Raw genomic sequence first — 13109 nt, 5'->3', positions numbered from 1 at the left:
AAAAGCATCACTATCTCAGCATATTTTGCTGGGCTGGCCGAATCCACTCCGTAATTCCTCGTGTGCCTCCTAGGCCTGGCTTGGCAACAAATATCTGAATGAATGTATCTGTCAATGCCTGCATAGGAGGCTTAGGCCCCTGGCCAGCTTCCCACATTAGCAAGTAGGGCTCTTCCAACAAACCATACAGCTTCCCTCCAGGCCTGAAAGAGCCCAAGGCTCTTGGGTCCAAGGTCAGCTTGTGTGGGGGTGGAGGTGGTGGTGGGGGCGGGGGTCATCCATCCAGGGAAGCACAATTCTCAGCAGCCCTGCACTGGAGGCCACTGTGTATAGTAGGTTGCTGATTCACTTTGGATCTGCCCCCCTGATTTCCTTGCTGGGTTTTAGTACCCTGCTTGGACCTGGAGACTGACCCGTATAGATTTCGCTACTGGGCAACCTGTCCCCTGGTTTCCTGTTGAATGGCCAGAGGGAGCCCTGGCAGGAAACTGAAGGTAGGAGGAGAGAGTGCTCCCTTCCTGCAGAGTCGTTCTTACCCAGGGCACTGTCGCCGGACTGTTTCAGGGTTCCAGAACCACTTTGCATGAAGGGTGAAAAGAGTCCTCCCATCACACATTGGAGGACTTCACCAGCCTATCTGGTTACCTAAGCCCTGCCTACACCTTTGTAGAAGAACTGTTTGGTAAACTTTCCTGTAGACCCCATTTGGTCACCAGGACCCTCGTGATACAGCACCTATAATAAGGCACATTCTTCTCAAGCACAACTGCAAGTCAAAGGACTTGGAATTGTCCAGGATGGTGAAGGTCTGGCTTGCTGTGCCTCTTACCTCATCCTCTGCAGTAGCCAGGCCTTCCTAATAAGGCAGAACCACAGAACAGATTAGATAGAGGAAATCTGTGATTCAGCCAGCTTACTGGATTTTCCCAGAAAGGCGATGAGAACCGACCCTGTCGCACCACACGCTGCGTGCAAAGCTGAGTCCTTCCTCTTCTGGGTGCTCACTTCCCCTTTGGGGCATGTCTGGCCTTGGAAGGCGAACTTTCTTCCCCGCCTGTTCTTAGCAGAGGTGGAATACCTGTTTCCATGCCCATCCTTTGCCTGCCTGCCTTTCTTTCCCTCATCCTTTCCCTTCCCTCCCTCCGTCCCTCCCTTGTAGCAAAATACATATGATATAACTTGTACCATTTATAAATGTTCAGTTCTGGGCCTCCCTGGTGGCCGAAGGGGTTAAGACGCAACCTATGAAGCTATCAGCAGCCTCTGCAGCACGAGTTCGATCCCCAGTCAGGGAGCTACCCACACGGTGCAGCAGACCTCTCCTGACTCGCCCGCTGTTCCCCTCAGCAGTGTATTTCAGTCAATCTGCCTGTTCTGCTCCCCACTCTGTCTCTGGTAAATCCTCTCATCCCCCACACCTCTGGCCTGTACCCCAGCTCTTGTATGCATAAATAAATAAATCTTTTTAAAAAATGTTCAGTGCTGTGGCATTAATCAATCTCACTTAATTGTACTATCATCCCTACCATCCATCTCCAGGACTTTTTTGATCTTCCCAAACCAAAACTCTGTCCCCATTAAACCAGGCTTCCCTCATTGTTCATGCCTCAGCCTCCGCATCCACCACATACCAAGTGTGTGACCTTGTGCAATCCACCGACCCTTGTACCTCTGTCTTCCTGTCTGTAAGATGAAGTATGAAGAGCCACTCACAGGCTTGTTCCAAGGTCTGAGTGAGACAGTACATGTAAAGCATATGCATTTTTAGCCAATCAGATACGGCTAACTATCTCTATTTAGCTGCATCCAAATACCAAACTTATTTATTTATTTATTTATTTTAAATAATAAATTTTATTTTTATATTCCCCATACAATTGCAGCCCTCCCATTCTGGCCCCAATCCCTCCCCTCCCGCCCCCGCCCCCCTAAAAGTGTCTCTGGTTCATAGTTTTTTGTTGATTTTGATTTTCACTTTCTTATAGTTATTCATTTTCCTGGTCCCTTATTTAAGTTTTCTAGATTCCTGCTATGAGTGAGACCATCCGGTATTTTTCTTTTTCTTTTTGGCTTATTTCGCTGAGCATGATCCCTTCCAGCGCCATCCATGTTGCTGCAAATTGCATGTGTTTATCTTTTTTGAATGCTGAGTAATATTCCATGGTATATATGTACCACATCTTCTTGATCCAGTCATCTATTTTTGGGCATTTGGGTTGTTTCCAAAGCTTAGCTATTGTAAACAGTGCTGCTATAAACATAGGGGTGCAGGTGTTCTTTGGAATTGATGTTTCTGTGTCCTTTGGGTAAATACCTAGGAGTGGAATTGCTGGATCATATGGAAGCTCTATGTTTAGTAGGTCCAGTAAATCTCCACACAGCTCTCCACAGTGGTTGGACCAGTTTGCACTCCCACCAACAGTGCAGAAGAGTTCCTTTTTCTCCACACCCTCGCCAACATTTGTTGTTGCTAGTTTTTTTAATATGTGCCATTCTCACTGGTGTAAGATGCTATCTCATGGTAGTTTTGATTTGCATTTCCCTGATGACAAGTGATGTTGAACATTTTTTCATATGCCTGTTGGCCATTTGCATTTCCTCTTCAGAGAAGTTTCTTTTTAGCTCTTCTGCCCATTTTTTGACCAGATAATTTTCTTTGTTGTTGTTGAGTCTCATCAGCTCTTTGCAGATTTTTGTGATCAGTCCTTTATCATTAGTGTTGGGTGCAAAAATGTTCTCCCAGTTGGTGGGGTTTCTCTTTGTTTTTGTTATTGTCTCTTTTGCTGTGCAGAAGCTCTTTAATTTGATGTAGTCCCAGCTGTTTATCTTTGCCTTCACTATCACTGCTTTGGGTGATGTGTCTGTAAAGATGTCTTTGATGTGCAAATCACGTAGTGTTTCGCCTATATTTCCTTCTATGTATTTTATGGTTTCAGGTCTTATGTCTAGTTCTTTAATCCATTTTGAGTTGATTTTTGTGTATGGTGTGAGGTAGTGGTCAAGCTTCATTCTTTTGCATGTAGCGACCCAGTTTTCCCAGCACCATTTATTGAACAAACTTTCTTTGCTCCAATGCATAGTCTTTGCTCCTTTGTCAAAGATTAGTTGACCATAAATCTGTGGGTTTATTTCTGGATTTTCTATTCGATTCCATTGGTCTGTATGTCTGTTCTTGTTCCAATACCATGCAGTTTTGATGATTATGGCTTTGTAGTATAGTTTGAAGTCTGGGAGTGTGATGCCTCCATTCCCTTCTTTTTTTTTCAGGAGAGCTTTGGCTATTCGGGGTTTTTTGTGATTCCATATGAATTTCATCAATAATTGTTCTATTTCTTTGAAGAATGACATTGAAATTTTGATTGGAATAGCATTGAATCTGTATATTGCTTTTGGAAGGATGGCCATTTTAATAATGTTTATTCTTCCAATCCATGAGCAGGGGATGTCTTTCCATTTCTTTGTGTCTTCTTCTATTTCTTTTAACAGTGATTTATAGTTTTCTTTGTATAGGTCCTTTACCTCTTTTGTTAGATTTATTCCCAAATATTTGATTTTTTTTGTTTCAATAAAAAAAGGGATGGTTTTTTTGATTTCTTCTTCTTCAGATTTATTGTTTGTCAAATACCAAACTTATTTAATGCCAACTCTACCATGAATGGCAATTACTCTTTCCTAGTCCTGATCCTCTTTTTAGCTCCCGATTACATGTCCAATCTCATCTCCGACCAATTGCCTCCCTTTCCCTCTTGTCCTAACCATCAAGATGATTTATCGTTTCCAGAAGAAAATAAATTCTGTTTTTCCCCCACTGACTTGCCTTGATGTGAGCTAGTCATTTCCTCACCTTGTCTGCTGTGACCTCTTATTTAGTCTTCAAAGCCCAGTGGGGATGTCACTTCCTCCAGGAAGCCCTGCTTCCCTGATATATAATTGTTTCCTCCCCTGGCTGCCATGGTGCCTGGGCACAGCCATCATTCTGGGCTATAATTGCCCTCATTCTTAGATCTGACTCCTGGCTCCAAGGTGCTGGGATAAAGCTTATTCCTCTGAAATTCCCCAGCATGCGGCACGACTCGCACAGAGGGGTTCACACAGAGGGGTTCCGCCAAAATGCTCTGAAATGAATGACCCAGCTCCGTTTCCTTAACTCTAAGCTAAGTCCTCACATATATTGATGTTCTCTCCCCTGTCCTCACTGCTCCTAGAACACTGGCCATTTCCCCAATTAGGGTGTGGAGATGATAGGTTAGAAAAGGGGAATCTTTGCTGAATTTATTTATTCTTCTTAAGTTCTGTTCTAGAGGTTTGTTTTGCAGGCTTGAAAACTGTAGACCGTAGAAAATCAATATGGGAGCTAACGGACCACAGAATTCCATATGGTAGGCTCACTGGGGACAAGTTTGACATGTTCAGAGAGGCCTTGAGTCCATCAAGTTGATTGAGGTTCCGGTCTTTGAATTTAGACTGGCAAGCTGCACTTCTCTCAAATCACAAGGCCCCTGGATGGACAGCCAGGTCAAGAAGTGAGGCCTGCTTTTTTTTTGTTTTTTTCCTAGCCACTGCTTCTGAGAAACAATCAGACCTCTTTTCAGAGCAAACTCAGGCACTTGAAAAGAGATTCAGTCCCTTCAAGACTGCTATCTGGTTAGCTGGTACAGCAAGATGCTTATAATGACCACAGGCTGACCTAAAATAGTAGCCAGGCATAAATGGGCCTGTGAACTAAACCATGGATTGGAAGAAGCAGGCCTTAAAGCAAAGTTCCAGATGCCCAGGCTGCTGGGCTAAGCCCCAGGGGGTGAGTTGGATGGTGAGTGAAGATATCTCTCAGGGGCAGGAAGGAGACCTCCATTTCCTTCCTTCCATCTTTTTTTTTTTTTTTTAAAGATTTATTTTTATACAAGAGCTGGGGTACAGGCCAGAGGCGCGGGAGGGTGAGAGGATTCACCAGAGACAGAGCGGGGAGTAGAATAGGCAGACTGACGAAATACACTGCTGAGGGGATGTAGAGGCAGGACTGGAGCACAGTGCAGGTTTTCTGACCCCATGCAGATCAGGTAAAGGAGGAGTCAGAGTCCTCAGTAGTTTTGCAGGTTTTTTATTGGGGTTCACCAGGCATATGGCAGGCAGGGGTGCTGGCTGGGAGGCTGGCAGGCCTCCCAGCCCCCAGCAAGTCTTCACTCTATCTGGGCTCTCTAGCGTTCGTTCTGCTGCTTCTCGGCTTCTCTTTCGCCTTCGGCTTCTACTGCTGCTACTGGTGCTGCTGGCGTCCCCCCGTGACGCCGCCCTTAAAAAGCACAGTCTTAGCTCAGCTGAATCCCATCTACCTATGCCCACACCCTATTCCAGGTGCCCGCCATCAGGCATGCATTCAGGACAAGGATCCATCATCTATCCTGATGGCGGAAGGGCAGAAAAGCCTGACATTTTCTTTACCCTACAGGGGAGCAGTGGGCTCAAGAGCAGAGGTCTGCCACGCCACGTGGGAATCTCCCTGGCTGGCCGGGAATTGAACCCGTGCTGCAGAGGCTGCGGATATTCACAGTGCTGTGCTCAACCTGCTGTGCCACCGGGGAAGCCCCATCCTTCCATCTTCTCTCTCTTTTCTGGCTGCCAAAATTATCTTCCTGCTGAAAGAAAACTGTTCATGATCTTCCCTTGCTCAGTAACCCTCACTGGTTCCCCTTGTTCACAGGTGTTCATCAGCTCTGGATTGGCGTTTGAAGCCTCCTTGATCTGGTTCCTTCTGTACTGCTTTCATCTCTGCCTACTTTGTATTCATACATTGTGTATTTGTCTGTCTTTCTCCTACTTTCTAGATGGATGTGTGTGTGTTAATGTAACTTTTGGGATAAGTACAGCAGCAGACATTTTGTATTAACTTCTCTATCTAATTCTTCTAATGCATATGCAGTATGAGTGTTCATTTTCCCCCTTTTCAAGTGAGAAAACCAAAGCTTGGAGTAGTTGTCCAGAATCATAGCTCGGGAAAGTGGTGAAACTAGAATTTGAACTCAGATCTCCTGGGTTGCTCGACCCATGTTCTTTCCTTTGAAGTTACAGCCCCCTTGTGCACTGGTCTTCTTAATATTTTTATCTACTCCCTTCCATTAAGTAGATCCCCCTCTGCTATAGACTGAATGTTGGTGCTCCTCCCCAAATTTCATGTCAAAATTCTTTGGCAATTTGGTGGCATTTGGAGGAAGGAGTCTTTGGGAGGGGATGAAGTCATGAGGGTGGAGTCCTAAGGAATGGGATTTAGTGCCCTTATAAGGGAGGTCCTCACCCTTCTGCCATGTGAGCACACAATGAAAAGACAGTTGTTTATGAACCAAGAAGTGGGCTCTCTCTCCTACCAGACTCCAGGCATACCAGTGCCTTGATCTTGGATTTCTTAGCCTCCAAGTGTAAGAAATCAGTTTTGACCATCTATAAGCTATCAATCTATAACATTCTGCCATAGCAGCCCAAATGGACTAAAACACCCTATAAAGTCATTCTCTAGTTCTAGCACTGTGCCAGCAGACTCTGAGTAAGCAGTTGTTGGTTATATGAATAAGTCTCCTCTTCCCCACAGTGTCTTACCCCTGATAACTATACAGCAGATGTTTGTTGAATGAATGGATGAGCTAATGGATGTTTTAATATGTAAAAAAGCATGTGGATCACAAAAAAAAATTGGGTTACCTTTCAGACAAGTGGGCACATGCTTCACAGGACTCTGAGAGAGCCACGTCTGTGGCTCCCATCTTTGTCAAAGAAACCTGGAGGGACTTGCGGAGACACCAAGAGTGTTAAAAGGTGGAAGTCAGTATGGGTGCGATTCAGTTTTAATCCACAAGGTGGCAGCCTATCAAGGCCTCCAATGCCGTCATATCTCCATTCTCCCAACCCCAGCAACAATTACTGCTTAATTATCCCTAGGACTTTTTACTTCCCACAGGCTACTAACTGCTTTGCTACCCTATAAGTCTGTTCTATTGGTTGTGAAGTTTATGGTTCAGCCATGCCTACTGAGATAAAGTGTAATGGAACATGATTCCCAAATTCAGGTAGCTCGGGGAACCCCTTTATGCACTCACTAGTATGTATTTCTATGAGTACTATTACTTGTACAAATAGGTATTTAAAGAAAGCCTAATATGTGTCAGGCGCTGTCCGGGCTGCCTGAGATACACCAGTGAACCAAAAAGGTAAAGATCCGTTTGTTTGTGGTTCTCACTTCCTACCAGGGAAGACAGGCAGTAAGCAACAAACGTGCAAAGTAAGGACAAAAGCATCTCAGGCTAATGGGGACTGGAAGACTCCGGGTGGAGGGAGCTGAAGGTAATTTGAAACAGGGTGGCCTGCCCATAACCTGCTTTTCAGCTAATGAAATCTAACTCCTTGGGCCTCCCCGGTGGCGCAGCGGTTGAGCGCTGGGTTGCGAAGCTGCCTGCGGCCTCTGCGGCGCCGGTTCGATCCCCGGCTGCTCCCCGGCCACCGGAGGAGGGTCCCACATGGCGCGCAGACCTCTCCTGCCGCCCGCTGCTCCCCTCAGCAGTGTACTTCGGTCCTTCTGCCTGCTCTGCTCCCCGCTCTGGCTCTGGTGAATTCTCTCACCCTCCCGCGCTTCTGACTGTACCCAGTGCATGTATAAACAAAACAAACAAACAAACCAGCAAACAAATAAATAAAAGCATGCCGCTATCAAAAAATAAATAAATAAATAAAAATAAAATCTAACTCCTTTATTCTCAACCCCAGTACTCAAAACTTTTCTTTCTTTTTTTTTTTTTTTATAGAGGCATTTTTTTTTTTATTTGTTTTGTTTATACATGCACTGGGTACAGTCAGAAGCTTGGGAGGGTGAGAGAATTCACCAGAGCCAGAGTGGGGAGCAGAGCAGGCAGAAGGACCGAAGTACACTGCTGAGGGGAGCAGCGGGCGGCAGGAGAGGTCTGCGCGCCATGTGGGACCCTCCTCCGGTGGCCGGGGAGCAGCCGGGGATCGAACCGGCGCTGCAGAGGCTGCGGGCAGCTTCGCAACCCAGCGCTCAACCGCTGAGCCACCGGGGAGGCCCTCAAAACTTTTCTTAATTGAAAGACAGGTTTAAATTTTATCTCCAGTTTCTTAGCCAATTGACTCCCAATAAAACTTTTTTCTTTTCTCAAAATTTGGTGTTACAGTATATTGGCTTCTAAGCACACTGGGTAGAGAGCCCATTGGTTGGTAACACTATTAGATACCTTTGGGAAAGATTTTAAAATATTTCCCAGCTTTAAGCTTTTTTTTTTACAATATAATCCACCATTAATGTCACTTCTGTATTTTTCTTTCTTTACACAAATATTAGATTGCCCTTTACCTGGACATTTTTTGCAGGATCCCGTAGGATTAAATGAGAAAATTCTTGAACAGGGCTCAGCCCACGGTGGTACATGGCAAGTAAGTCCTCCAACATGGTGGCCCTCAGTATGGTCCCCACTAACACTGCAGGGTAGAGTTCTTGGACACACTCTGGACATGAACTTTGAAAAAAAGAATGTGCCTTCTTTATGGTGCCTGTGGACCAAATACAAAAATGGGCCTACCCAAAGCCACTGAAAACAGTTAAATAGAAAAGACAGAGAATGTGCTGGCATATTCTTGAACCACAATGCAATAAAACCAAGACCCGAAGGACACAAGTTTAAACTAAAAGAAAATCCCAAACTACTTAGAAATGGAAAAGAACATCAACAACAAAAAACCAATTCATTCCCCTAAGTAGATCCTGGACGCAGGAGGAAATCAATAAATGTGCTCTTATGTAATTAAGAAACTGTTGGCAGTTCTGTCTGTGTCCTGAGAGCTGGGGCTCCTTTGCTTCCTGGTGTCTGGCCCCCAGGACAATCTTCCTTTCTCAGCAGAGTTGGGGGCAGTTTCCTGCAGGCATTGGGAGGTGTGGGGTGTGGGGGAAGGAAGGTCAGGAGAGAAGGGCCACATGGGAGCGGAACAAAGACCATGGTGACCTTGACTGTGGCCACAGGCCCTGGTGGTAAGAAAAAGGCTTCACAAATGGATGCATTAAGAGGAAAGTGGGACAACTGGGAAGTACTAAACAGAAACAGAGATCAATATTTTGTTGCTTTGAATTGAACAGGTCAGGAAGCCAGACAGTAGGATGGAGCCTAGAACATCAAGATTCTGAATGAAAAGCAAGTTGAAATAAAATGGGGAATTGGGGGGAAACAATGTTATGGCGTAATAAGGGGAGAAAAATCAATTCAATCAGAGGGAGATGAATAGTGGTGCTGTATTCCCCAGTCAGTTAACGTGGGAAGGGCCTGGAATAAGAGGAAGGAAGAGTGGAGGGATGGAGGGCTACGCCTTGAGAGGCCACAGGTGATGAGGGAGGCAGGTCTGCCCACATTCCTCAGATTTTTGCTCTGACAGAAATGAACAATGGAAGAAAGCTTTTGTAAATGTCCATCGTGAATTATTTGCCTGGATGTGAAGTGAAGGGAAGTAATGGAGGCAATGGTGACAGGAAGCTGAGATGCATTTGTAAATTTGCAGGGAGGGCCCTGGAGCCTGGGCAAGGTCGCTTGCTGTGATCACTGGCAAAGAAGAGTGGAGTTTAGCAAACTGCTGAGATGGGCAGAGGGGGTTGCATTTCATGCTTCCTGAAAGAACAGTGAGATCAAGTTGGGAGCCAGTCAGTGCAGTGCAGGGAGATGCAGTGGGTGCATTGCCTCGTGCAGAGAATGATGGATTCTCCCAGCATGCAGGTTGTAAGAGGTGCAGGATTCAAGATGGCATTGCCATGGCCATCACACTGTTCATTTATTAACCACCATGGGGACCAGGTGCTTGCTCCCCCTATACTCTCCATGTACCTAGCTGATAGTGAACACTCCCCTAACACTTGCTGATCTGAAGTTCTGTGCATACATTAGCTTCTTTAGTCCTCACCCAGCACTGGGTGGGAGGTGCTATATGGTTTCCTATTTTGCAAGTGAGGAAACTGCAGTACAAAGGATTCAATAATTGCACAAAACTGAGGGAGGCAGTTGCTTCAGATGCAAAGTTTAAAGGGAGTGCCCAAAACCCTGCCCTTAGTAATGAAGATAAATACTATGTTAAAGCAATATGTGAAAAATCCAAATTTTCAGCAAAAGAAATCTATGATGACAAAGCACCAGAATTTAAAATAAAGATGGAATCAGCAAGGTCGCATGGCTCATAAGTGGAGGGAAAGGATCCAAACCCAGGCAGCTGCCTGCCAAATCCATGCTGTTAGCCACGACTTACACTGAATTCAAAACTGACCCGTGGGCCACATCTGCCTTTTGCCTCCACCCTATGTCCAGTGCCCAGTCCAGGTCCAGTATGCAGTAGGCATGTAGTTAATGTTTGTTGAAAGAATGTTGAATGAAGACATGGGCTTGCTCTCAGGAGCTGTCAGATTCACCTAGTGTATACCTGCCCAGGATCCAGTTAAGGACTTGACATGCGTCATTTTATTCCTAGGACACATTTTTGTACATCTTAATCAACCAATCATCAATTAATTAATACAGCAGGAGAAAGGCTACAGAGGAGGCAAAGGGAGTACAGGAGTAGAAAGGATAACTTTGGTTTGCGATGCTGTGGCCAACTTCAAGAGGATGGGTGAATTTGAGATGGGCCCTCGGGAGGTAGACAATTTCTTCAGGTAGGAAAGAGGGCGCCACCTAGCGACAAGGTTTATTCTGCGCACATTGACTAAAGAAAGCTGGTTTTTTAGAAAGATGCTTAAAAGATGACACCATCAGTGTTAAGAAACCTTTTCCAAGTATGTGGATACATACATGCATGGGAAGAGGTCTGGGGGGATGAACTTCATGAGGATGTGGAAGACCAGAGCGGACCAATCCTTAATGCAAGGTTCAGCTTTTAAAAAACAGGGAGCAGACTATGCATTGCTTGTGTCATGAAAATGAAATTTTTCTTTTAACAGAATACGGGAGAGTAGATCCACTGTTATCTACAGGGTTTTCGATAGGTTTAAATCCTTGAAGGTACAGCATCACATAGTTTCGGTGTCCTACCACCTTAGCCTTAGATGGTGTCAGCATTTGGTGTGAACCATGGGACTGGGTCACCTTTCTTTCCCCAGATGCCCTGGTTTTATTTAGTGTGCCTCCAGGAGCCGCTGTGTTGTTCTTTGCTTTGTATGTATAAACACATCTCTTGCCTTGATAGAATTTTGTTTCATCTCAAACATATACACCTCCAATTGTAAGAAGAGCTGTGTGCTCCCTCCCTCTGGTTCCAGAGACCCTGCTTGTAGCTAGCAAGGATGGCCTTGCCTGCGGCCCTCCAGCATTCATGTGGAAGTCCTGCTCCCAGGAGGCCTCCACCGGCTCCAAGATGGAGAACAGAAAAAGGAGGAAATTTAATTTTTCAAACTGATTGAGGAGGAACACCGGGAACTGGTATGGAGTAGTTTCCAAGGTGTACTTTTAAGTGGAAAAAAAAAAAAAAAGCAAACTAGTACTTAGAGTTTGTGATCTTTTTTGGAAGGAAGAAAGAGAAATAAGAATACATGGCCATGGGGCCTCCCCGGTGGCGCAGCGGTTGAGTGCTGGGTTGCGAAGCTGCCCGCGGCCTCTGCAGCGCCGGTTCTAATCCCCGGCTGCTCCCCGGCCACCGGAGGAGGGTCCCACATGGCGCGCAGACCTCTCCTGCCGCCCGCTGCTCCCCTCAGCAGTGTACTTTGGTCCTTCTGCCTGCTCTGCTCCCCGCTCTGGCTCTGGTGAATTCTCTCACCCTCCCGTGCTTCTGACTGTACCCAGTGCATGTATAAACAAAACAAACAAACAAGCAAATAAATAAATAAATAAAATATGCCTCTATAGGAAAAAAAAAAAAAAAACAGTGTTAAAAAAAAAAAAGAATACGTGACCATGGCTATGTATTCTTCTTAAAAAAAAAAAAAAGGAAGCTGGGAAGAATAAAGCAGAGCAATGACAATTCTTACCAAATGGAGCAGTAAATGCAGCAGGAAGGGTACGTGAGGGGAAGAATCACTCTTTCAGTTTTTGACTTTTGAGACATGTAGTTTGCCTCATCAAAAAAACATTAAACAAAAATGATGGGAGGAGAAACCCTAAAATTCAATACAGAGGGAAACAAATGAAAATGTCACATTGGTAACAACCACACATTTGGAAGAACTTTTCAAACACAGTATTTTTTCTTACATTGTTGTTGATTTTGGGGCAATATATTGGAAATCATGTATTGATTTCTCCCCTCAGGTGTGATCACTGTAGCTCTCCCACCATTAATCCTACGACATAGTAGGATTTTGCTGTTGCTGGAGGATTTGGTGCTGTGATCTGTGCATACTGTGCAATGGAGTTAATATATATATTGATGTTATTTTGAGCCAGACTTCTCTGTGGAAGAAGGGAGATGAATTATGCGATGGGAGAAAGGAAGGAAGAAAATTGGTGTGAAGATAGAATGAGAACAATCATTATAAGTGTAATAACCCAAACCAAGTTAAAATAGCAGTGAGTACGTCCTGCTTGGTTTCTAAATGCCATTTAGCTCTTGGTTTCAAAATACCATTCCCTACCAAAAGGAACTCTTTGATCAAATGGCTGATTCTAGGCTTGGGACTTGTATCAGGGGAGTCTGGAGCTTACAGACCCATGAGGACAAGATGAAAGGACAGAAAGGACACAGGTATCTGCATGAAGGATCCCCCTTCTGGCCCACTTGGGGGTGGTTTAAATAGCAAAAGCAGTGCTGGGTCACCTCCAATATGTTGAATTTCAACATTCATGAATTTACAATGATACCAAAGAGGCTCTCATTTACAGTAGCGTGCAAACTGCTACATTTAGAGGAGGTGAAAGAAGTAGAACATCGCCATTTAATGTAGGACATCATTATTTTGCAACCAGTAATTGACTCAGGCAAAGATCATGAGGAAATGCTAAAAGCAACAGGTGAAAGGTCGTTGGAAAACAGAGTACCTACACCATCTTAAAGAACTGCTTCCCCCTGCCTCCCACCCTGCCCCACGTATCAATTACAGCAGGAGCAGGGAACAATGGAGCAGTCCAGCAGGTACCCCCTCCCCCAGTGTGACC

This window comes from Talpa europaea (genome assembly GCF_964194135.1).
Source record: "Talpa europaea genome assembly, chromosome: 9".
Classification (NCBI taxonomy): Eukaryota; Metazoa; Chordata; class Mammalia; order Eulipotyphla; family Talpidae; genus Talpa; species Talpa europaea.
This window is presented reverse-complemented; position numbering follows the sequence as displayed.